The sequence below is a fragment of the Papio anubis genome, chromosome 12, assembly GCF_008728515.1.
Source record: "Papio anubis isolate 15944 chromosome 12, Panubis1.0, whole genome shotgun sequence".
Taxonomy (NCBI): domain Eukaryota; kingdom Metazoa; phylum Chordata; class Mammalia; order Primates; family Cercopithecidae; genus Papio; species Papio anubis.
This window is the reverse complement of record NC_044987.1, coordinates 12670230-12696574: the sequence shown is the minus strand read 5'-3', so window position 1 is coordinate 12696574 and position 26345 is coordinate 12670230. Positions and strand designations below refer to the sequence as shown.

The 26345-nt window shown below is 42.2% G+C and overlaps 1 long non-coding RNA gene across 1 annotated transcript; it reads left to right on the top strand.

Annotated features, from left to right (window-relative positions):
• Positions 1 to 3942: 3942 nt before the first annotated feature.
• Positions 3943 to 25818, top strand: LOC108582065. The gene is made up of 3 exons (XR_001895221.3): positions 3943 to 5029; positions 8012 to 8118; positions 25645 to 25818. It is a non-coding gene; the product is annotated as an uncharacterized LOC108582065 (long non-coding RNA).
• Positions 25819 to 26345: the final 527 nt, after the last annotated feature.

Sequence of the window (26345 nt, the reverse complement as noted above, 5' to 3'; positions counted from 1 at the left end):
ATATTTCCATTTAATTGAAGATTAGGCAGAGCTCACCAAGGCCCAGAAAATTAAAGTTATCGGAGACTCATTAGTTATCTGTTTTTAAGACCATCTATCTTTTTCATTCCACTCACTCTGGACCCGGCGATTTGTCTGTTGCTTCTCACTTCCTTCTGGCCCCTTCCGGTGTGAGATCCTGCCTTGATCCAATGTTTCCACTTCTGTTCTTTTGACAGTATCTTTTCCTCCACTGGCCCTCTTTCCTGTTTCTCTTTTTTGGGGGGTAGGGAGGTGGGGAGAGGATACAGGGATTGGAGGTGGGGAAAGAGCTGGCCTGTTCTGCTTCTCTAGCACTCTCTTCCTTCACTTTTCTCTCTTATAACATCGTGTTTATAGTTTATACTCCACACACCCTTGTCATTCTAATCCTCCTTAAACACCACTTGCAGAATCATAGGAGAGATGAGACAGATGAAGATTGACACAGATGTAAGCCAACAGTGACTTGAAAGATAAAGTTGGAGAGTGAGAAGAGACACTGGGGAGAAAAGGGAGAAAACGAGAGGATGACAAAGGCCAGTATGATAATAATAATAATACTTACTATGTATTAAGTACCTGATATGCATCAGGCAGTATGATAGCATAAGTCACTTAATCTTCACAATGCTCCTTTGATTCTCTGTTGTTTCCCTATTTTTGAAATAAGTGTGTTAAGACTCAAAGTTTAACCTCATTTCTCAAGGTCGTACTGCTGGGATAAAGGGCAACAGGAATTCAAGCTCTGTCTGTTTTTCGCCTCTTCATCTTGGAGAAGTAGGCAGGCAACTGATTTTAGATTTAAGCTCAAGATATATTTTTAAAAGAAAGTTCCCTACATTGCAAGAATTTGAAAGTGTAGACAATTTAAACATCCATATACACTTTGTATTTTAACAACACACATTTAAAACTGCACAAGTTCACTTATATCAAGTGTGCTTGCTTCTCCTGCCCTTCCTTCCATGTCCTCCACCTCCACTGCTTCTGCCACTCTTAAGACAGCAAGACCAACTCCACCTCTTCTTCTTCCTCCTCAGCCTACTCAGCATGAAACTATGAGGATAAAGACCTTTATGATGACCCACCTCCTCTTGGATCAATGAATAGTAAGTACATTTTTTCTTCCTTATGACTTTCTTAATAACATTTTTCCTTAGCTTACTTTATTGTAAGAATATAGTATATAATACATATAACATACAAAATATGTGTTAATCGACTATTTATGTGATCAGTAAGGCTTCCATTCAGCAGTAGGGTATTAGCAGTTGAGTTTTGAGGGAGTCAAAAGTTACGTGTTGGATTTCTGACTGAGCATTAGTGTTAGTGAGCACCACTAATTCCCATATTGTTCAAGGGTCAACTGTACTCAAGCATATGCACAAATCCACAAATCAAGTGTAAGTCATTTTATTTATTTAGTTTGGTGATATTATTTCATCTTGTCTTACAATCTTTAGAGTTGGGAGGGACCACGGGATTCTTCAAGTCCAGTGGGATGAACCTCTGGTACAGTCTCTACCTATGCTTAAGTATTTTCAGAGAAAGGGTAACTCTTTACCACAAAGGCAGTCTGGTTCATTGTTGGACAGCTCAGATGTTTATATATAATTATTTCTCCTAGGATGCTGTGAGGATTATCTCAGAGTTGTCCAACTATTTTTGCCCTCTAAAGTTACATAGAATACATCAAATCTTTCTTTTACAAGATAGCTCTTCGTATGTGTGTACAAGAATTCTCACACACACACACACACACACACACACACACACAGCCTAAAGTCTCCTCTTCCCCAGCTAAGCACTTCCAGTTGTTGCAATTATGACTCACTTGACATAGTTTTCATCTTGTTTATTGTCCTCTTGACCAACATTGGTCATAAAACTGAGTGTAGAACTCAGTATATGGTCAGACCAGCACAGCCTAAAGAGAGATGTTCCCCTCCTCTTACAGACACCAGGCTTTTGTTGAGACAGTCTAGGTTCCATCAACATTCTGAAAGCCAAGAAATATTCACAGGCAACCAAGACCTAAAGTTCTTCAATCTAAGTTCAGGACTTTAAAAGTATCCCTGTTTAAATGTAATCTTTTTAGCTTGGCCCTCCGACTGTGTTGCCAAGATCTTTCTAGATTGTTCTAGACTGTGATTCTTCCACCACCAGCTATCCCACCTGGCTTTGTATCATCTACAGTTTGTAACCATATTTTGATTTTTGTTCATAATATATTGTTAAATGTAAATAAGTTAAAAACCGTATTATGGTGTGAACTTGTTTTATTTAAAATGACAATTATTTGAACAAAAATGATTCTAAATAGACATATACCAAAATAGTAACAGTCCTTATCTCTGAGATATTGAATAATTTATAATTTAGATATTAAAATTTTAAAAAAATTTAGCTATATATAGTTTGCTGATTTAATAAATGCATTTGGTGATTTTACATATTAATATACCCAAATCAAAATCTATCATTTTAAAAGAAATTTTTCTACCTGAAAAGGCTGGTTTATTCCATATATTTTGTTTTGAATCTGTAATATCTTTGTTTTTTTCCTAATTGCCATGCATGTCTGGACTCCTGCATTTGAGTCAAAGCTCCTTGAAGACAGGGAACTGTGCTTTCATTCTCTCTCATGGCAGCTGGCACAGTGTTGAATTGATTGCTTTGCTTTTAAATTAACTTGTCCTTCATGCAGCACTGAATTCGTGACCTTTGTTTGACTTTACCTCTTGTTTATATCAGTACCTTAAGATGATGGGTACATGATGTTTCATCTATGACCCGCACTTAAACAAATTAAGCTAATTCATTTACTGGTGAGTAATACTTCACTGTGTTAACAAATCTATTTACCCAATTGAAAGAAGTGAAATGAAGACTCTTAACATCATTCCTGCTCTGAGACATGGGTTATGGATCAGAGTGGAAGAGGAGGAAGATTTGGAAGCTGGAGTTAAAAACTGGTTGGGGCCTACTAGTCTCATCTGAGAGTTCTCAGCCTAGCCCAAGTCCAGGTGTGGGCTTTCTCTCCTGGGGCCAGTCCTAGAGAGGAGGATGGGGTGGAGGGAGGGACAGAGTAGATGGAAGAGATCTAAGGATGTTAACTGGAGCTAGATTCTCCAGGTTTCTAGTGTCATGCCTTTCACCAGCCTTCGCATGCCTTAATCTACTATAAATGACAGAGACCTGGGTCCCATCTATGCAGGTCTGAGTGACAGGGCAACTGCTTTCCCCATGCAGCTGAAGCTGGGTATGGAAGAAAAAGGTCATTTTGATAGTTACTATCCCTCCCTTTGGTCGTCCCGCCTGAGTTCTAGGTAAGACTGCCAGGGCTCTAATTAAACCAGAACCAGAGCTCTTATCTTTTCCTTAAGTTCTGCCTGTGTTACCAAGTGGTAGCAAAAGATAATGTCTTCTGCTATGGCCCATTGTGGATGTATAGCATGATTTAGATTTAGATTTAAACAAACTTAAGAAATTAGTGACTCCTGATAACAAATCTCTACATATATGACATCATGAAGAAACCATTTCTTTGAAAATTTTAAAAAGAATGTGATCTAAACGTTAATCTGCAGGGAACTAGCAGATGAATGATAATCTATTCACTCATCCATCTAACACAGGAAAAGCTATGGAGTCACAGCTCGAAAGAAGGTGTGATGGTCAGAAGTGTCTGTTCTACATGGTATTCCTGGGACATTTGCTGCATGAATGGGGATATCCAGTTTCAAGGCTATCAGGTCAATAGTGGCAAGATTAATGGCTTTATCCTCTAGGACAAGCTTGTCCAACCCACAGCCCATGGACCACATGCAGCCCAGGATGGCTTGGAATGCAGCCCAACACAAATTCATAAACTTTCTTAAAACATTATGAGTTTCCTTTGTGATTTTTTTTCTCATCAGCTATTGTTAGTGTATTGTATGTATGGCCCAAGACAATTCTTCTTCCAATGTGGCCCAGGGAAGACAAAAGATTGGACACCCCTGCTTTAGGGCATAGGTCAACACCAAAGACCCTTGTGACCATACCCCAGCACCCAGCTCCACTCACCTGAGGATGTGGCATGGGATGGAATGAGGAGGAGGGAGGCAATATCCATGAAAAAGCCTACAGCTCAGGGTTCTTATTCTGATAGTGTTTAACTCACAACGTGAACTTGAAAAGTCAGTTATACTAGGCCTCAGCATATCCATTTGTGTAAAATGGGATTGCCTTTACATCAGAATGTTCAAGGCCTAGAAAGAAGGCTCTGGGAAGAGGGATCTGTTTGGGAAAGAGCTGACTCCTACTTGTGTTGCAGCTTTTCTGCAGTTATTACTCACCATGGTATCCCTAGGATGTAGCAGAGTGAATGACACTTCGTAGGCACTCAGTATGCATGGAATTTTAAAAAAATGAATGGATTGAGGCTTCTGCACTCATTCGGTCTCTCAAAGGCCATGTAAGAGTTTTTCAAAGCTGGGAGAATAACTACATTTCTTTTGTGCCTCCCAACTTTTTTCCCCGGCACTTAGTTTACAAACATCTTGGCTTGGGCCTAAGTCTGTAACACATCCTTTGCCTGTCCCACTTCCCTGCAGTTGGCTGTGAAATGGGAGTTGTGTGTGGTTGGCTTAAGACCCTGGGTCATACCCAGGGTCCATGGTGAGCAGCAGCATGGACAGTGACCCAGGCACTGGCCTTATGCACTCGGGAAGCCCATACCTTTTTTCACAGAGCTCAGAAGTGAGTGATTAGATGAATGAGTAAATGAATGAATCAATATTATTCTTACCGAGAAAATATGCCCTTGCTTATGACAACTTTGGTAAAGGATTCTAAGACTTTTCTGTTACTAAAACGTTCTCTGCCATGCTCTCCTACTGCATGTGTGATCACAATAGAAGAAAAGAACCATTGAATGACAGAATTCCATGAGATACTGATTTTAGGTGGCAAAAGATTGGAGAAAGTTCTTCTAGGCGGGAAAAACAACAACAAAGGCGTAAAGGTAAGGAAAGGACATGTTCGTGTGAAGGATAGGAGACCAATTTGACTGAAGCCCTCAGTGTTGTTGAAAACCATGAGAAGAAAGGTTGTAGAGGGAATGACGATGATGGATGGAGGATCTTCAACATTAGAAATTCAGGATATGCCATTTACTTTTGTGTCTTCAGTGCTTTGCCCAGAACTGAATTCCATAGAATATGAGCTTCATAAATGTTTACTGAATGAGTGAGTGAATAACTGAGTGGATGGATGAATAAATGGATAAATGAATAAATTTAATGGGCGAGAACATGTTTAAGCTGAAATCAATGAGCCTGGAAGAATGGGAAGGAGAGAAATGGGAAGTTTATGCATAGTAAGTTGAGATAATGGTAGAATCTTTGTGTAGAAATTTCCCATAGGAAGCTATTTGGAATTAAGAAGAGAGCAGAGAGTACCTAGGTTTGGAACTGTGTGAATCATTATTGCAATGGTCATTGAAACCATGAGCCTGGATAAACTCTTGAGGGCAGTTAATGTAAAAGCTGAAGATGTAATGTAAAAGTAAGAAAGGACTGAGCGGTGGGTTTTACACTTTCAGCAGTGGTAGAAAAGTAAGTTAGGGGAGAAACCACAGAGTTTGGGAAACCAGGAAAACAGTGTCAAAGAATTCTAGATAGAGAAACATTTTTTTAAAAAGAAGTTTGAAGGGTGACTGTGAAACAAGGTGGCAGAGCTCAGAGGCTGAGTTTGTGGAAAAGGGTGTTTCCTAGATAATCGTAGACAGTAAAAGCAGGTAGAGGCAGGGTTGGTGTCTGCTGGCAAACCAGCAGAATATAGGACATTGGCAGCTGGGGCTGAGGAGATTGCTCTGAGTATGGGAAAGCATCTGCACAGCTGAAGTTTGAAGCCCCATGCATGATCCCTTGGGGCCTGGAATGGAAGTGTTCTTGGAGAAGCTGACCAGAAGCAAAGAAATGAAGAAATGCAGAAGTAACTCATACTTGGGGCAAAGATTATAAGGGAGGTTTAGGCCAGGCCTAAGAATCTCACATCTTAGCAGTTCTTTCAAGCTATATCACTCTCGGCTCTCATACAGTATAAGCAGCCAAGTCAATTAACAGAAAGCTCAAGACACCATCTAGAAAGGAAATCACTAAAAACAATAAAAATTTAAAAATAGGAAGTCAGGATCTCTATTTGCTAGATCAATGGCTATAAAAATCCAAGGGAGACTGAAACCTCTTGGCTCCCGTTGTCTTTTTCCTGGGATGGTGCTCCCTTTGGAGCAAGAGTAGCAGAGGCAGAGCCAAGGAGACGATGCCCTGGCCCTCTGCCAGCCTTGGATAGAGGTATGTTTTAAAAAGGGAGTAAAGAGACAGCTGACAGCCTCTGAGGCCTGCAGGAAGAAAAGAAGGAACCATGTGTAGGAATCAGTCCAGGACTGAAAAAGCTGCCTGAAGGCGTAGCCATCTGCCCTTGCATATGAGACCTGGGGAAAAGTCGATGCCGGGTTACACCAGTGGCTAACCACAGGGCTTCAGAGTCCTATAGACCCAGAGCCAAATTGTGCCTTTTCCACTCACCCGCTGTGCCCTCTTGGACAAATTGCTTAATCCTGAGTTTCTCACTTATAAAATAACAATAATAAAAACAAGAGCAACAGCAATAATAGAATCTACCTTTTAGACTTCTTGTGAGGATTAAATAAAATAATTTGCCTGGTTCAGGACTTGGCACTCAAAAAATGGTAGTTTTTAGAAAAGTAGGTGCTTAACAGGACCATTAACTCTTTGGATCCTGTGGTCCTGTTGGATAACAGTAGCTCCAGCACCCATTTACCTAAGTCCTCGCCTTCCAGGCTGCTAAACAGACCCTGGGCACTAGAATATTCTCTGTGTCAGGTCACAAGAAGGGTACGTCAGTAGTTTTCCAGGATGGTAGGCAATCTATGGGGTGCCATTTAAAGCCAAGAAACTCAAATGAGACCCGAAGGAGAGAAATCCGCTAATGAGTCCATCAAGATAAAGAGGTAAGAGTGTCAGCTTCTGACCATCTGTTTTGTTCTGGCAGCGCATGCTGTCCAGACCCTACTCCCTGCGCCTCATCCAAAACTTGCCAATGCCATTGATTTGTATTAATCTGATTGAGCATTCATTACCCCAAGTACCAACCTGTCACTGTTTGCTTAGCTTGCATGAAATCAGAGCTACACAAAAATCAATGTGTGAAATCTTTGTATCAACATATAAGAAATAAAAAGGTTTATGCTGGCAGATGCAGGTTTTTAGACAGATTAAAACTGACAAATTGGCACGATCCACAATGAAGGCAATGATGAGGTGCAGTGAAATGTCAAAGGTTTTGAAAATGGCATGCTGAGGAAGACATGCATTATTGTCAAGGGGAAAAAAGGAAAAAGAGAGGATTGTTTATGATAAAAAGCATTTGGGTTTGCACAAAGACGGATGACTTTTTTGAAGAAATAACTTGCAGTCAGTAAGGCTGGTGCAGTGTGATTGTTCTCCAAGAAACCAATAAGAAAAGACAAGGGGTTAATGCTTGAGCAAGGTCAGAGTGTGCAGTAACAGTGACAGGACAGAATCGAGGAGGCTGGATGCCTACTTCCGCCAATCACTGAACCCTCTGACACTCAGAGGGAGAGACTCTCACCTCTTGCCCTCCACATGACTTCTCCTTCTAAGGGAATACTTCCCTTTCAAACAATCACAAACCCCTGACAGAATTCTAAAGCAGACTGATCAGAGCAGACATCTGTATGGTTTGCACAATTAACTGTGTGTTCTGCACTTTAATTTATAAGACACTCATGCATTGGAGCAAAATAGCTTATATTGCAAAAACATCTTTATTAAGGGTGATGGCCAACTTAATGAAAAAGAAAAAGTCACTTCTACATATGACACATTCTGCATTATACATACTTATATACGCAGCACCATAGCACTGTATAACTGTGACAAAATTTTCTTTTAATTTTCAGTCCCCATGTCTCACAGCATACTTTTGGACCATCTGCTTTCAACACCACTGGGTTGTGTATGCTTCAGGAATGCGAACTCTCTTTTTAAAGAACAGCAGCTAGGAAAGGTAAATATGCTGCTGCGGAAGGAAAAAAGGATCCTCTCCAAACAACTCAGAAAAAATGTTAATATACATGTGCACCCAAACCAAAGGGAAATCATTTTTTGGCATATATGGAGAATGATGTAGTGGAAAAAGACTAAGCATTGGAATCGGACTTGAATGTGAATCTTGTCCCCATCACTCACTGGTTTGGTTTGAGGTTTGTATCAGTTTTCTAGACTTTCTTCGGGACACTGTAAAATAGGAGCAAGACTGTGCAGGCATTTTATGAAGATTACATGAGAAAAGGAACGTGAAAGGTCTAACATCACGCCTAAAACATAGTAGACTTTCTTTCTTTTTTGTCTTTGAGACGGAATCTCGCTCTGTCACCCAGGCTGGAGTGCAGTGGTGCAATCTCAGCTCACTGCAATCTCTGCCTCCTGGGTTCAAGCGATTCTCCTGCCTCCGCCTCCCAGGTAGCTGGAATTAGGCACACACCACCACGCCCAGCTAATTTTTTGCATTTTCATCATATTGGCCAGGTTGGTCTTGAACACCTGACCTCAGGTGATCCGTCCGCCTTGGCCTCCCAAAGTGCTGGGATTACAGGTGTGAGCCACCACGCCTGGTCACATAGTAGACTTTCAATGCAGGTTTGGTCTCCATCAGATCATTCGTCATTATGGGGGACCATCTGCATCCCCATCTCCCTCGATTAGATTGGATACTATTGAAATACAATGATTAGTACTTTGTTATGTGGTTGTAAATTGATGCAGAAATATCTTCCAACTCTAAAATGTTTACTCCTCAGACTAATGGAGATACAATCAAGTAAATAAAATTGACTTTTGTTACTATTTGGCCAGATTCTTCTGTATGTGTGTTGGTTGAAGCACACAGTGAATCTTCTCCCATTGGGCCTTTTTGCTCTGGTTATCTCTTGCTGCATTAAAAACCACCCTAAAACCTAGGCACTTAAAACAACGATCATTTATTTTGTTAACAAATTTGCAATTTGGGCAGGGCTCTATCTGGAAGGCTTCTCCCTGTTCCATGTAGCATCACGTGGAGAAGTTCCACTAAGGGCTGGAGGATTCACTTCAGGATGACTCACTCTTACATCTGGAAAGCTGGTGTGCCATGTTGGCAGGCAGCTTAGCAGGGGCCAGTGGCTATGCGCTCCAGTTTCTTTCCATGTTGGTCTCCCTGTGTGGCCTGGTCTTTCTTACAGCATAATGGCTTCCAAGGGCAAGGATCCTGAGACAGAGAGAATCAGGTGGAAGCTGTATACTGGTTTATGACAATCATGTAGCATCACTTCTGTCATACTCTGTTAGCTGAGGTATTCACAAAGGCCTGCTCAGGTCAATGAGAGGGGACATAGGCTCCACCTCTTGAAGGGGACTGATAAGCTTCTGGAAGGGCACGTGTGATGAGAAATATCACTGTGGCCATTTTGGGAAAATACGATCTTCCATACCTTTTTTTCCTCTGGTCTTTTGATTGCCATCTAGTTCAAACTTTTATTACCAACTTGCCAGGGTTAGAACCTATTCTTCTTTTTATTTACTTATCCATTCAGTCTCCTCTTATTTCCTTCCACACTGAATTCCACTCTGAGTAGGAAGGACAATTCTGATTATTTCTCTGCTCCCATCCCCATTCTAAGACCTTCTTTGCCCACTGCCTGTGGAATGAGCTTCAAATCCCTTGAGGTGATACTCAGTGATTCCATGTCTTCATCATCTGAAACCAGCTTTGCAACCATAGTTCATTCTAGTCTAATACACACATCCTGACGTCTCAGAGGAATTAGACTATAGTGCATTTCCCTGAGGCAACCTTGTGAAGTTAAAAAAAAAAAAACGGTGGGCTTGTAGACTTTGGAGTGAGTCAGACCTGGTTTCCAATCCCAGTCCTGCTACTAAACCTTTGTAAAGTGAGTTTAATAATGCTTATCTTGGGGATTGCTGTGAGGATTAAATAAAACAATGTATGTAAAGTGACTGGCATAGAGTAGATTTTAAATAAATATGATTTTCTTTCTCCTTTTCCATTTTCCCTTTGCTTATCTAATTTCAGCACCTGTTTTTGAGGAGTGTCCTTCCAAAACAGGTTATGAACTGGGTCTCCCAGACCAATGTTTCCCTCTGCAGTGCCAGCAATCCAGACAGGAGGAACATTCAGGACAGCGTAGCCTGTGGAACTACCTGGCTCCATTTCACTAGCCACAGAAACCCACATTGTGAGTTGGCAGCACCAAGGCACAGGATGGACATCCCACAGTCCTTCAGCCTGGGCGCCTTAAATGGCTTGTCATACACCAACAGAAACTGATTCCTGATTTACATGCCTTTGGAAATAGTTGTGGCATTGTGGTTCGTGTTCCACAAATCCATGCCGGATTGGGCAGATGTCCAAAGCAGTGTTGCCACAATCCTTAAGAGCCTCCAGTAATTTCCTTCTTGAGTTCCTTACTCTTTGGAGCCTGTTTATAAGTCTCCGATCAGTTAGGGCATTTTTTGGCTACTTCAAAGATTTTGCCTAATCAGTTCACTTATTAATTGTGTTAAATGTATACCTTTGAAATTAGATTTGCATTTAGTAGATGATTTACTTAATCAATCAATGGGAAAGTTCCAAGAATTGCAATATCCCTATTTCCAATAATTTGTAGAGTCTTAAAGAGGTCATCCCTCTCATCTGTATCAGAAGCAGCAAATCTATGGCAAGCAAGCCAACTCATCAGACTTAACCTTTTAAGGAGTCATCCACGCTAAAATAGCTCAACATTACAGCACACTCCATTTTTAATGGAGTTATACTGAAGCTGTTCTTCATTCTAGGATAGAATTTGCTTTAACGCTGGCATCTCCCCACGTATCCTGTAAGCCAGCCGTCCACAGCCTCGCCTATGATGTACTGCTTTTACACTATTCCAAAAAGTGACTTAAAAATCTGAAAATCTGCAGAGACAGGCAGTGTTGGGAACCCACATGCAGAGATTAAACTAGCCTCCCTATGCGAGGCTGAGGGCAAAGAAATAATCCCCTTCTTGTCCTCTCCCCTAAGCCCCAATCTTGCTTTCAAATTCCTATTGCACTTTCACTTCCTCCATGAAACCTTTCCCAATTTAACTCCATTCAGTTTCATTGCTCTATTCACTCCCTAACATGAATAGTTACTATTTAAAAATTTATTTAGCTCTTCTATCTGTCAGGTCCTGTGCTGAGCACTTTATATTAATTATCTCATTTACTTCTCAAAATAACCCTGTGAAAAAGATATTATTATTTTCATTTCATACATGAGGAAACTGAAGCTCAGAGGTGAGTGAACCTGTCTGGTGTCACACAGCCTGTGTTAGAGCCAGGACTGGAAGTCAGGTCGTTCTGTCTCTAAAACCTCCCTTAACTATCCTGAAATGCCACCTATCCCACGAGGCTTTCTTGCTGTTCTCCTAACCAATCCCAACTGATTCCACAGTTCTCGTGACTGAAGAGTTTAATACTCATTTCCTTGTGTATCTGCCTCTCTAGTTTGTTAGACTAAGAATCACAAAGGCAAGACATCCATGGTCCAGACCTTTACTCTGGTGTAGTGGAAAGAGTGCTGAACTTAAGTATCATAATTTGAAGGCCAACTCTTGGCTTCCCCTCTTCTTATCTGTGTGAACTTTGGTTGAGCCAATCTTTCTGGACCCATTTCCTTATCTTTAAAATGATGGCTATAAGACCTATCGTGGAAATTCTGTGGGCACAAATGTTAGGTAAAGCACTGTAAAACTGTAGAACATTCTGTTCTGTCATCTCTCAAAGTCCCTTACAGAGAGTTTTGTTTTCAGAGGATGATAAGTCACTTGTGGTAATTTTAGAGGCCTGGGAAAACAGTGCCCCCAGTAGATACCTGGTGCAGCAGCAAAGTGACTGTTCAAAGGAGCCTGAAGATCTGGCCTGGGTTCCTGCTGGGTGACGGACGAGGAGCCAAGCAACAGATTCCCAGAGCCATTTCCTCTACTGAACAATGGGAAAGGGGAATGATGTGACTGGCAAGGTGCCAGGCAGCTGTTCTTCCAATCCTTGGAGGATAGCAATGGTCTCACATTGCAGGGATTGAAGTTAAACCTGAGGAAGTTATTTCCTGAGTATAGGCACTGTGAGGCTCTGGAATGCAAGGTTAAAGAAGGCCGGAATGCCCTTCTTTGAGAATGCTGAAAAAAGAAGAACAAAAACCCAATCTCTTTGAATGTTGCATTGCCTGGAGGCAGAAGAATGGATTAGTTCCTTTTAGACCAAGGAGTCAATATTGAGAAATAAGATCTGCTTCTTGTGTCATCTCACTTGGCATAATAGGAAACTTCTTTTCAATCCTTGTAAGAAATGACACATGTATCCCCTACTCTAGTAATTATCCCCACACCTCTTCCCTTCCCCAAACATCTGGTCCAGCTCTCTGTCGACATCAGTTCATTCAAGTGGGCTGACTTCTTGTCAATAAGTTCTTCAGAAAGCACATGTCCCTAGGAGCAAGAGCCCAATGCCTAAGAAAGCTTCAAGGGTCCAAATAGACCATGGAATACACCACGCAAGTGCGGCAGAAGATACCTTCCCAAGATTGTTTTTATAGGCAGCACCCACTTGTGGGTTTTACTTTGCAATTGCAACCTTAAGTGCTCCACCTATCAATCATCGACCACAAATACATAGCGTTGGCTATGTGAGCAAGGATGCACAACCCTTTCCCTTTATTGTCTCTTTCCTGCCAACAGAGAATACACTTAATTAAAAGTCGTTGGGAAACCCTCCAAACAAAAGAGAAATGAAGCTTTTGAAAGGTGCAACATGTGTGAGGCCTGGACCCATAAAATCATTAACCTTCGGAAACCTAGGAGTTGCCAACACAATGTTGAGGAGTGTAGTGTTTCCGTGCACAATGTCAATGAGCATGTCAAGGAAATATTCAGCCACATAAACTAACTTGTAAGGCTGCCCCACTTCTTTTCAGTGTTTCTAACCTTCTCAGTGTCCCTGAGACACAGTTGCTCCAGGTGGATACTTCTTATAATTTGAGATAAAATTCTCAGTTTCCAAGGCTTGAATTTTTCACCACAAAAACAGAATAATTTAATTGTTGTTTTAGTCCAGGGACCAGTACCATTTGCATGGTCCTCAAAAACAGCATTAAAGTAAAAATTCTTAGTTTGACATCTATGGGTGAGTTTCAGTAGTTTTTGAACCTATTAAAATTACATTGAAAATATCATGTTTATGTGCTCGTTTCTGGAGAAGATGGTCTTTCTTTCTAGTCTCTTGGTGGGCAGGTGGTGGTGGTTGGGTTAGTAATTTTAGAATGTAAACAACCACTGCATTTAAGGCAAATGCTCTTCAGTGACTCCTCTACCAACAAAGAGTCCCTGGCACATGGCTCATAGATCTCCCACCATTGATTGGCCGAAGGAGGTCCTTCTTCTTTATGGTGATATCTAAGCAGAGGCAGTAGCATTACACATCAGACAAGCCACGGGGATTTGTCATCAGAAGCAGCAGACATAGAGAGATGCTAGTCTAGATGATCTCTGGATCTCTTCACTCTGAGGTCCTAGGTGGATCCAGTAAAGTGTGACCCAGAAATGAGAACTTTGGACCACATAATGGGCATTTTATTTTTGCTTTTCTTTTAAGGCAATATGTAATTCTCATTGCCTTTTTGGTCTTCAGCAGACTGAATCTGACAAGCAGAGTAAGAATGGAGTGTTTTGGCTACAGACTCCTTTTACCCGGGGGTGTTTGGTCAGGGGATGTGGGAAGTGAGTGGATGGTTAGACAGGGTGCCCAAGGCCAAGCAAATGGCCTTTGAAAGTTCAGGTGATGCTGATGGGACACCTGTGTGCAGGAAATTGCCTGTGTTCTAATTGTGTTTGGAAAGGCCATACATGACTTTTCTTTTTTAGCATCATCAGGAATCACTTTTAATATTTTAATTTTAATTTTTATTGAGACGGAATCTCCCTCTGTAGCCCAGGCTGGAGTACAGAGGAGTGATCTGGGCTCACTGCATCCTCCACTACCCAGGTTCAAGCGATTCTCGTGCCTCAACCTCCTGAGTAGCTGGGACTACAGGCCATGCCACCATGCCCAGCTGATTATTTTGTATTTTTAATAGCGATGGGGTTTCACTGTGTTGTCCAGGCTGGTCTCGAACTCCTGACCTCAGGTGATCGGCCCGCCTTGGTCTCCCAAAGAGCTGGGATTACAGGCTTGAGCCACCATGCCAGGCCGGGAATCACTTTTAAAGAGTTGATAGTTCTGTTGTCTTTTCAATATATGGTGCTAAGAATTAATTTGGTTTTAGTCTCCACTGGTGACTTCTTGCCCTTGGGTTCAGTAGGAACAAGATCTTCCAAAACAAAATTGACACTAACAAGGTATCATAATGTGGTTACTCAATCTGTATCCAAACCTCCCTCACCTTCGGGGCTCCTAGGTCTGAGCATGAAGGGGGCAGGGTACCCATGTAATGACTGAATCATCAGCACAGCCCAGAAACCCCAGGCAGAGATCAGTGGAAAGTTACAACAAATCCCTGTTGCTCAGTAGAAGAAACAAAAAAAGCCTAGCATGAGAGAGACATAAGGTGGAGTAACTTAATTATTAATTAGCTAATTTGTTCAAAAACTGTTAATGTCCTTACCACGTAGATAGCTCTGCAGCACGGCATGAGCCACTGTGGGAGAATCTGTCCTCAAGGAACTTGTAAGCCCCTTACATAAGCCATAATACTTTGAAAGCTGAAGTGCAAAGAGCCCAATTAGCTAACTGCGTACAGACAGTAACTGCTGTGGGAATTTAGAGAAGAGAAAGATCTATGGGGACAAGAAATGCGTTACGGAAGTGGTGAATTTAGAACATGAATAAAATTGGGTGGAGATAGGTGGTAGAATTCCAAGTTTGGAGGGAAAAGATGGAATACAGTTGTAGAAGAAAGTTATCAGGTGTTATTGATCTATCATGAGTTAACATGAAACTATTGTGAAAGACCTAAATGTCATGTAAAAGGGTTTAGATTTCATCTTTTAGACAGCAGCTTTTAAAACTTTTTATTGAGGCTGGGCACAGTGGCTCATGCCTATAATCCCAGCACTTTGGGAGGTCAAGGCAGGAGGATCCTTTGAGCCAGGAGTTCGAGACCAGCCTGGGTAATGTGGTGAAACACCATCTCTACAAAAAATACAAAAAAATAGCCAGGCATGGTGGTGCATGCTTGTGGTTCCAGCTACTTGGGAGGCTGAGGTGGGAGGATCACGTGAGCCCAGGAGGTGGAGGTTGCAGTGAGCTGAGATTGCACCACTGCACTCAAGCCTGGGCAACAGAGTATGACTCTGTCTCAAAAAAAAAAAAAAAGAAAAAAGAAAAATAAAACGTTTTAATGTAAGCAACACTGTAAAATATTTTTTCTTCCTTGTTTCCCCTCTTCCTCCCTTTCTTTTCTTCCTTCCTTCTTTTTACATTTCTAGATTTAATTTTTATATTGTACACAATTAGGATTATGTATATTTCCTTCACAGTTGAGCCATGTGGTGTACTGGGATTACATTTTCCTTTTACAATATGTTGTTTTCCCTGGAATTAATAATTATACTATTCAAAATTCACTTTTGATGTAGTCACCACTAATTTACCCCCAGACTTCGCTTAGGGGCTAAATCTCCTCTTAGTACTTTAGTTCGTTTCAAACACCTCAGGGACTCTCTGTTTCAGGTTTTCCTGGAAGACTTCTGGAGCTTTCTAGGCCTCTGCTCCAATCTTAGATGGATTCTCATGGACCTATTACATAGTGTCTTTCTAACATTTTGCCTGAATCTTCTGGAAATTCCTTTCACCCCACCCCTAGGTTGGATTTCCTGTTTCTTGGATCTTGCATTTCTTATTTATGTGTTCATTTTGGCGGGGCACACCCTCCAGTATTTTAAGAATGAGTGCAGAGAAACTGCATTTTTGAGACCTTACTTGTCTGAAAAAACATCTTTGCTCTATTTCGACCTTTTATTGATAGCAAGTATAGAATTTTTTATTGTAAATTGTTTTTCCTTGGAAATTTGAAGATATGTTTCTGACATCTTTTAACTTCCAGTGTTGCTGTGAAAAATCCTATGCTATTTTGACCCACCATCCTTTATAGCTTTCTCATTCTGTTTCTGTGGAAGCTTGTAGCATGTTCTTTTATAATTTTGCTGGACACTTACAGCCATTCCTGTCTGGAGACTTGCATCTTTTTGTTCTGGAAATTTTTCTTGCACGATTTCTTTGATAATTTTTGCCTTTGTCTTTTCCATTCTCTCTTTCTAGAACTCCTCTGATTCACATGCTAGATGATCGTGAATCCTTTAATATTCTTAGGTTTTCTAGTTTCCATCTTTACTTTTGTCTCACCTTGCAATATACCTCACCTTTATTTTCCAATTTGTATATTGAATATTTTATCTCTGCTATCTTGCTTAATCTTTCTGAAGGTCATACTTACAGTTTTCTCTCTCCTCCTCCTCCTCTTCCTTTTCCCACCCCTCCTTTTACTACTCCTAGGATTGCTCTTCTTTCCTCTGAGTTTTTTGGTCCCACGGATTTGTTTTGGTCCCTGACTTTTCAGTTGTGGGTTCTCTTCAGGACATATGGTGACCTTTGTCTCTTCCTGTTTAGGAGATCAGCACTGAAAAATCCTATTGGCAACTCCTTGTACATAGGAGAGGCTTGTCTAAGGGTGACCCTCATTGTAGGTTAATACATGTGGGAAACACAGTGGTAAAAACCTTTAAGTCTTTTTTTTCATGGGCTTTTGTTCCATGGATAAGTTGGTCTTTTTCCTCTGCCAGAGGGAAATTCACCAATTTCTTAATTGGTGTGGGGAAGGGGAACAGGCCAAATCCATCAGAGTTCATGAATAGGAAAAAGAACTCTGAGATATCACCGCCCCATGTGTAGATTTTTATTTACTTCTCTTTGTTTTCAGTAACACATTCCCATCATCGGTGTGCCTGCTGATCCATGTCTAGAGTCCTCCTGGTTCACCTCGTCCAAGAGAATAAACCTCCCATCTTCTGCCAGTGTGGGGAAGAGGCAGCTACCGCTTCTCATACACCCTTTTAACTCATTTTCATTTTACAACCTAACCTTCTCTCCTGATTTCAGAGGCATTTGCTGTTTTCAATTCCTAAGCCCTAATGAAGTTCTTTGATAAAAAACCACGTCAATGAAGTCAACAGCTGCTCCCCATTGGCTTTCCAGCTTCTACATTTTTTAGGTTGTGTCTCTACTTCTAGTCTTTTAAAGATCTGTTTCCTTTCTATCCTTCTGCTGGTGTGTGTGTGTGTGTGTGTGTGTATGTGTGTGTGCGCGCGCGCGCGGGTGCGCACATATGTGAAACTTCAAGAGGGAACAGAAGTAAACATAATGTTTTAATCCATCACTTAGAACCAGAACTCAGGACAACGTCTATCAATAAAAGAAGCTGCTCATCTGAAAAACAGCAGCACATCCATGTGCCAGGCATGCTCTTCTTTCAGTCCACAGTTAAGCTGAGGTGTATATATATGAACCTGTGTGCTTGTGTTATATTCACAAGAACTCCGTAGCATCACAAGCTGGGACAACATCCTGATACTGCTGTAAGGAATTATGAACTGCTGAGGTTTTTGAAAAGAAGACGTGAGAAAAGCAGGGGCTTTAGAAAACAGATCTTCAGAACGTGGGGTAAATGATAAATTGGATATAAGAGAGTGTAAAGAGAAAGAGGGAAGCATAGAAACGTCTTCAATAGCATAAAATAAGAAGGTCTATACAGGGGATAAGGGTCATTCATTAATTCAACCACTTATATTCCTAGAGACCATCAAGTGCCAGGCATTTTGCCAAACACTGGATTTGTAGCTGTGGCACATTGTATTTTCCAAAGATGGCTGCATGAGTGCTTCCCATCCCACATGCTCTCCTTACAGCAGGTTGCTGACCCTCCTCCGTGGGACGGAGAGATGGATTACCCTCCCTCACCCTTGAGTCTGGGTGGGCCTGGGACCGTGTCAAAGTGGCACTGGGTGATTGGACTTAGTGATAGAAGGCAATACAGTTTCTGCCTGTTTCGCTCTCTTGGGACACTTGCCTTGGGAACCCTGGGGGGCCATGAAGCATGTGTGGCCACTCTGAAACTACTGTGAGGGACAGACTATCAGGAGAGACTACACAGAGGTGAAGAGGTGGCCCCAAATGTCCCAGCTGTTTGAGTTTTCCCATCACAGACATGTGAGTGATGAAGCGTCGGCAATGATTCCAGTCCAGCCCTGGTCTGATGGTTGTTACAGGGAGACCCTGAGTGAGAACTGGCTGAACTGGCTGAGCCCAGTTATACTCCAGAACCATGAGACATAACAATCATAATAAATGTTCTTTTAAGACACTGAGTTTTGAGGTGGTTTGTTTTGCAGCCATAGAGGAGGGTAAATAAATAATTACGGCACAACGTGATAAGTCTCATAATAGCTGTACTGACATTGTGCAATTGAATCATAGAGAAGAAAGTGCCTGATTCTGCCGGCACAGTGTGGGAGGGAAGGTGGTTAGGTCAGGGAAGTGTTTAAAGGAGAGGTGAAGTATGAGCTGCAACTTTAAGCGTGAGTAGGTGCATGTCAACTACATACTGCACATGGAGAGAAAGAGACGGATAAAGGCAGGAGAAAAAAGAAAGAATTGGTAGCATTTTGAAACTCCTTCACTATGGGGCAGAGAACAAAGAAAGAGACAAGCTATAAATGGCTATGAGGTGTTTACTATCTTCCTCTTATTCATGTAAAGATATTCTAGTACCAGTGGCCACTGCCTATGTAGCCTCTTTTGCCTCATTTAAATTAACTTTACCTGAATTTAATCAAAATTTACAGTGTTCAGTAAAAACTTCTTTATTAGTAGAAACAAAGCAGAGCCTGGAATCTAGAGGTACAATAGTGATACCATCTAATAACTAGCATGTGACCTCCTCTCTCTTTGTGAGATTAAAGGATCAGCTGCTGATATCGCGCAGCTCAGCATGGCTGTGTCTGAGATGCATGCCCTGAGCACTCCCTTTGCACCTGTCAGTGTGGTTGGGCCATGCTTCTCCCCTGGAGTACACATATTGAGATGAAGGGGACTCCCTCCACAGTCACTCGGCTTACTCAGCTCTCTGCACTGCTCCATCACTAAGTGAAGTATTGGGGGTGGGGAAGCAGGGTGTGTGTAAAGGAGATGAGAGGAAAAATCAGCTTTTTCCTGGAAAAGGACTTCTTGGTATTCTTTTCTGATCAGGAGCAAGAAGACAACTTAATTAAGAGACAGTGTTTAATGACAAGGAAAGAAAATGTTCCTTATCTTGTAAATTCCTTTGCTAATGGAATCTTCCAGCCCACCCTGGGTAAGTAGGTTGACTGTGCCAAAGGATTCACTGCCAGGAATGCTCCATCATTCAAGTGCAGGGCAGGAGCGTCATGATATGGGTACAGACTGGCCATCTTACCATTTTGGAATTTCAGATGCTCCCCGACTACAGAAACATACCTGCAGGCATGCTCCTGGGATTTTCTCAGAAAATGCAGCCTTGCATGATCACATTTCCTTATCATACAGTCCCACGCAACCCCATGCATGAGCCACATTTATTCCTGAAGCACGGGGTACACTTTCATGTGCTTGCCCTGTTATTTCTGTCTGGATTTCTCTCTCCTCCCTTCCTCCCCTAGGGAACTCATCCTCATCCTCAGATGCAGACTTCAATGGCACCTTTTCTGCAAAAGCTTCCCAAGGTAGAATTGTTTGTTTCTACTAGATGCTGCCTTAGTTAGTCGGTAGTAAAGTATAGACAATATGAAACATGAATATAGATTTAAGGGTCAGACAGACATGGATTCAAATCCCGATTAGCAAGATTACTAATTCTGTGATTTGGGGCAAGGTAGTTGTATTAGGTTCCTAGAGTTGCCGTAATAAAGTACCAGGAGGTAGGATGGCTTAAAACAATAGAAATTTATTATCTCACAGATCTAGAGTCTAGAGGGCTGAAGTAAAGGCGTTGGCACATCCATGTTCTCTCTGAAAGATATAAGGGGAGGAGTTTTCCTTGCTTCCTCTACCCTCTGGTGTTTGCTCACCACAATTCTTGGCTTTCTTTGGCTTGGAGAGGCACCACACCAATCTCTGCCCTGTCTCCACCTTAGCCTAGTTGTCCTCTTCTTGTGTGTGTCTACATTATCTTCCTTTGTGCATGTCTGTCTCTCGTGTCCAGATTGGTCCCCTCTATCAGGACACCAGTCACACTGCATTAGGGCCCACCCTAATGACCTCATCTGAACTTGATGACATCTGCAAAGATTCTATTTCCAAATAAGGTCACTTCACAGGTACCGGAGGCTAGAGCTTGAACACATCTTTTGAGGAGACACGATTCAACCCGTAATAGAAGTTAATCTTTCTAAGCTTTAGTTTCCTTATCTGAAAAGTGTAGGGTTATAAGAGTAGCAAAGTCAAAGAGATATTGTGGGGATTCAATTAAATAGCCTATCTGAAGTATTAGACTGGATGATTGGCAAATAGCCCTCAATAAAAGGTGGCTTTATTAAAGAAAACATCCACTGGGTGGAGAGGCAATTCAACTTTGTATTCTCAACTCCCATCCTCCAAAACCCATCATCATCTTGAGATTTCCAGCTACACCCACTGAAACTCTATATGTACAGAAACTCCTCTCAGATCTGGGTAGTGGGGACAGTAATCATTAGAAAAAGTTTACCAGAGGGAAAGTGACTTTTAAAGAAGAGAAACTGAGGCATGGTCTGCCCATTTCGCATCTCAAACTCTGACGGATCCAAGTTTGATTTTATGAATTAAGCTGGCAGCTCTCCTTATCCTAAAACCAGGTACCTTTATATTCCTTTGCATATGTGCCCAGTAATGGGATTGCTGAGTCAAATGGTATTTCTGCTTCTAGATCTTTGAGGAATTGCCACACTGTCTTCCACCACGGTTGAACACAGGAACAGAAAACCAAATACCACATATTCTCACTTATAAGTGGGAGTTGAACAGTGAGAACACATGGACACATGTGGAGAAACACATACTGGGCCAGTCGAGAGGGTTGGGGGAGGGAGAGCATCAAGAAGAATAGCTAATGGATGCTGGGTTTAATACATAGGTGATGGGTTGATCTGTGCAGCAAACAGCCATGGCACATGGCTGTGTAACAAACCTGCACATGTTACCTATGTAACAAACCTGCACATCCTGCACGTACACCCCAGAACTTCAAATAAACATTGATTAAAAAAAAGAAGAAAATAATAAAACCAGGTATCATTTGAAGGAGAAGCCACTAGCTTGACTTTATTTTCTTATTCATTGGAGAGACTTAGGAGGCTTCTCAGAAAGCATCTTGACTTCCACCCTGGAGATTCACAGGATTTCAGTACCAGAGGCCCTGAACGACAGTCAGGCAGTTCCAAGACTTCCCTTGTATGCGTTATCCACGGGCCCAAACTCAATGACACTGTCTAGCTCTCAGGAAGTAGTGCTGAGGATGTAAAGCAACCACATAACCTGCCTGGCCTTCACAACCCTAGGGAAACCACCCAGAGCCCTGATAGCTCCTTCATGTCAGTGTTGAAATGAAAGCCATCAGCCAAAATGCATTTCATCTGGGAGCCCTTCTGGTCCAGGCTCTGTTGCCTTTTCTATGTGATCATTCCTTGGCCTTCGAAATCAGTAATAGTCAAAGCAGTAAAGACTAATTTTAGGCCGGGCGCGGTGGCTCAAGCCTGTAATCCCAGCACTTTGGGAGGCCGAGACGGGTGGATCACAACGTCAGGAGATCGAGACCATCCTGCCTAACACGGTGAAACCCCGTCTCTACTAAAAAATACAAAAAACTAGCCGGGCGAGGTGGTGGGCGCCTGTAGTCCCAGCTACTCGGGAGGCTGAGGCAGGAGAATGGCGTGAACCCAGGAGGCGGAGCTTGCAGTGAGCTAAGATCCGGCCACTGCACTCCAGCCTGGGCCACAGAGCAAGACTCCGTCTCAAAAAAAAAAAAAAAAGACTAATTTTATGCTCTAGAACTTGACAGTGAAAAATATTTTAGGTGATGGTCTGTGACTGGTTGATTTAGGAAACCAACAAACCTGACAGCTGAACATAACACAACACCACAGGAGTGATGGGATGATCATATGTTCTGTTTTGCACCACGTAAGGCAACGGAAGTGCAATTCAGCAGATCAAATGTAACTCTTCTTGGCTTTTGCTCTTTTTCTTTTAGGAAATAAATATTTCAAACTACTTCCAGTATATCCTGTCATATAGGTCAAGTTTTCAAAATACTTGCATTAGTAAGTGTTCCCTAGAGAGCAGGGTGTATATAGAGAAAGAGATTTATTATACAAAATTGACTCACATGATTATGCAGGCTGACAAGTCCCAGAATCTGTCATTGGTAAGCTGGAGACCCAGGAGAGACAATGTGTAGTCCAGTCTTAGTCCAAAGTCCTGAGACCCAGGATAGCTAATGGTATAAGCTGCATTCTAAAAGCCATGGGCTCAAGACCCCATAAAAGTCAATATTTCAGTTTGAGCCTGAAGGTCAGGGAAGACTAATGCCCCAGCTCAAAGCTCATGCAGGGGCAGCTGCATCTTAATCACGAGAGGGCCAGCCTTTTACTCAATCTAGGCCTTCAACTGATTGAATAAGACTCATCTGGTTTAGGAAGGGCTATCTGCTTTACTTATTCTGGGGAATCAAGAGTTAACCTCATCCAAAAACATCTGCACAGACACATCCAGAGTAACGTTTGACCAAGTGTCCATCTGAGCACCTTGAGGCCCAGTCAGATTGACACATAAAAATATCACAATACTGGAGCTGATTTTTACACAGCTAAGAGTATGGACTTTTGATTCTGAATGCTTGAGTTCAGATGCACACTCAGCTGTTTACTAACTACATGGCCTCAGGCAGGTCACTTAATTATATGAGGGTCTCAGTTTCTTCGGCTGTGAAAAATGGAAATAATAATAGATCCTCTATCACAGGTTTGGTATAAAGATTAGATTAAGCAAAATACTTAGCATAACACTTTGCCTAGCATAACACTTTGGCTAGCATAAAGGCTCTGTAGTAACTCTTTTATTCCTCCCTCCCTTTATTCTTTCCTTCTCTATGCACTTTTAAACATACAATGTAGGAAGTATAAAGATGAATGAGATATGATTCCTGCCCTTGAGGGGTTTATGGTATAACACTGAAGGACAAGGTTGTGAACAAGAACCATGTGTATGGATCCAGGCTGGGCACAGTGGCTCACACCTGTAATCCTAGCACTTTGGGAGGCTGAGGTGGGTGGATCACCTGAAGTCAGGAGTTTGAGACCAGCCTGGCCAACATGGTGAAACCCCATCTCTACTAAATACAAAAAATTAGCCAGGCGTGGTGGCACACACCTGTAATCCCAGCTACTTGGGAGGCTGAGGCAGGAGAATCACTTGAACCCGAGAGGCAGAGGTTGCAGTAAGCCGAGATTGCACCATTGCACTCCAGCCTGGGCAACAAGAGAGAAACTCTGTCTCAAAAACAAACAAACAAACAAACAAAAAACAAACAAAAAACATGTGGATCCTGAGACAGAAGTATGAACACTCCACTGTGGGGGCATGAAGCAGAGCTATGGAGCAAAATAGTGAGATGTTCTGCACAGCTTGTCATTCTGGTACAACGTGCGGAATAGAGATTTTCATCTGGCAATCTGTGGGTATGAAAACCAGATTGGGACAGTAACCAAAAACCTCCCCTCCACTCCTCCTAGCTTCTTCCTCTTTTTACAGCCGGGCTTCCAGAAATGGTCTACATTTCATCTTCCCACCATGATACCTCCCCTCACTCCCAGACCTGCTGCAGTCAGGCTCCTGTCTCTACTCTTCCATTAAAACTTCTCTTTTGGAGGCCAACTTCAGCAGTCTCTCTTAAATTCTTACTCGGCTTTTCTGATTGACTTTGTGCCTTCCTCTTTTTTGAAACTGTCTTGTGTTACTTTTGTGGCACGGCTTTTTTCTGCTTTTCCTCCTCTGTCTCTGACTTGTCTTCCCTTCTACTCACCCCTTAAGTGCTGCACTTCTCTCCAGTTCCTCTTTTGAATATATATATTTTTTTGAGGTGGAGTCTCGCTCTGTTGCCCAGGCTAGAGTGCAGTGGTGCAATCTCAGCTCACTACAACCTCTGCCTCCCTGGTTCAAGTGGTTCTTCTGCCTCAGCCTCCAGAGTAGCTGGGACTACAAGCGCATGCCACCATGTCAGGCTAATTTTTGTATTTTTAGTAGAGATGGGGTTTCACTATGTTGGCCAGGCTGTTCTTGAACTCCTGACCTCGTGATCCACCCACCTCAGCCTCCCAAACTGCTGGGATTACAGGCGTGAGCCACTGCGCCCGGCCTCTCTTTTGAATATCTGTTTTTTCTTGGCCTATGCTCCCAGGCTGGCCTCAACTCTGACCTCAACTATCATTTGTGTGCTATATTTTCAACTTAGTTTTCCTTCCTGGATTTATTTTATTTATTTACTTATTTAATTATTTAGAGATGGAGTTTTACTGTGTCACCCAGGCTGGAATGCCGGGCACAATCTCGGCTCACTGCAACCTCTGCCTCCTGGGTTCAAGCGATTCTCTGCCTCAGTCTCCTGAGTAGCTGGGGTTACAGGCATGCACCATCACGCCTGGCTAATTTTTGTATTTTTAGTAGACTCATGGTTTTACCACATTGGCCATGCTGGTCTCAAACTCCTGACCTCAGGTGATCCACCTGCCTCAACCTCCCAAAGTGCTGGGATTACAGGCGTGAGCCACCAGGCCCGGCTCCTGGATTGTAGATGCGTGTTTCCTGAATGTTTCACCTAGATATTCTACACTATTAAATACCTGAAATTCAACATGTGTTCTTCATTTTCATTTCTGACACCTTCCTCAGCCAACCAGGCCAGAAACCTGATAGTCTCCAGGTTTTCTATCCACATCCTCTCAATTCTATGAATAAAATGTCTCTCAAATTTGTCATCTCTGACCTTCCTTGTCTTTCTTTTGTCTCACTGCAATAGACTCCTGACTGACCTTGATACCTGCAGGCTCTGCTTGGTCCTGGCTATGGACCTCACACAGTCCTCTTAGACATGCATCTGATCAAAGCCCACTCTTGCTGAAAACCCTTCTGTTGCCCACTAGTTTAGGAAAAAGTCCAGACTCCTTAGTCCAACCTTCAAGGCTCTTTACAATCTGATTTGTACCTACCTTTCTAGCTTATCTCTTCCAAGATCCTGAAATATAATGGCCTATTTGGGGCTGAATTGTGTCTTCCCAAAATACGTACATTGAAATCCTAACCTCCGATACTTCAGAATGTCACTATATTTGGAGACAAGGTCTTCAAAGAGGTAATTAAGTTAAAACGAGGTCATTAGTGTGATCCTAATCTAATGTGACTGGTGTCCTTATAGGAAGAAGAGATGTGGACATAGACATATACAGAGAGAAGAAAGACCATGCGAAGTCACAGGGAGAAGACAGCCATCTACATACCAAGGAGAGAGGCCATACACGAAACCAACCCTGATAACACCTTGATCTTGGACTTCCAGCTTCCAGATTTACAGAAAAATAAATTTCCTTTGCTTAAGCCACACAGTCTATGGCATTTTGTTATGGCAATTCTAGCAAACTAATATACAGCCTATAGCATATACTACTCAGTTTAGACTACTTTTATTTTGGAACATATTATACTTTTGCTACTTTTGCTTATGCAGTTTCTTTTGCTTAATGCCCCTTGCTAGACGATATTTATATTTAAAGATATTTTAGGCCTGGCACAGTGGCTCACACCTGTAATTCCAACACTTTGGCAGGCTGAGGTCAGGAGTTTGAGATCAGCCTGGCCAATGTGGCGAAACCCCTTCTCTACTGAAAATACAAAAATTAGCCAGGTGTGGTGGCGGGTGCCTGTAATCCCAGCTACTTGGGAGGCTGAGGCAGGAGAATTGCTTGAACCCAGGACGTGGAGGTGGCAGTGAGCCCAGATCACATCACTGCACTCCAGCCTGGGCAACAGAGTGAGACTCCATCTCAAAAAAAAAATAAACTTATTTTTCTTCAAAGTATTTCTCCAAAGCCTGTGATCATCAGACCTAAAAGTAATTTT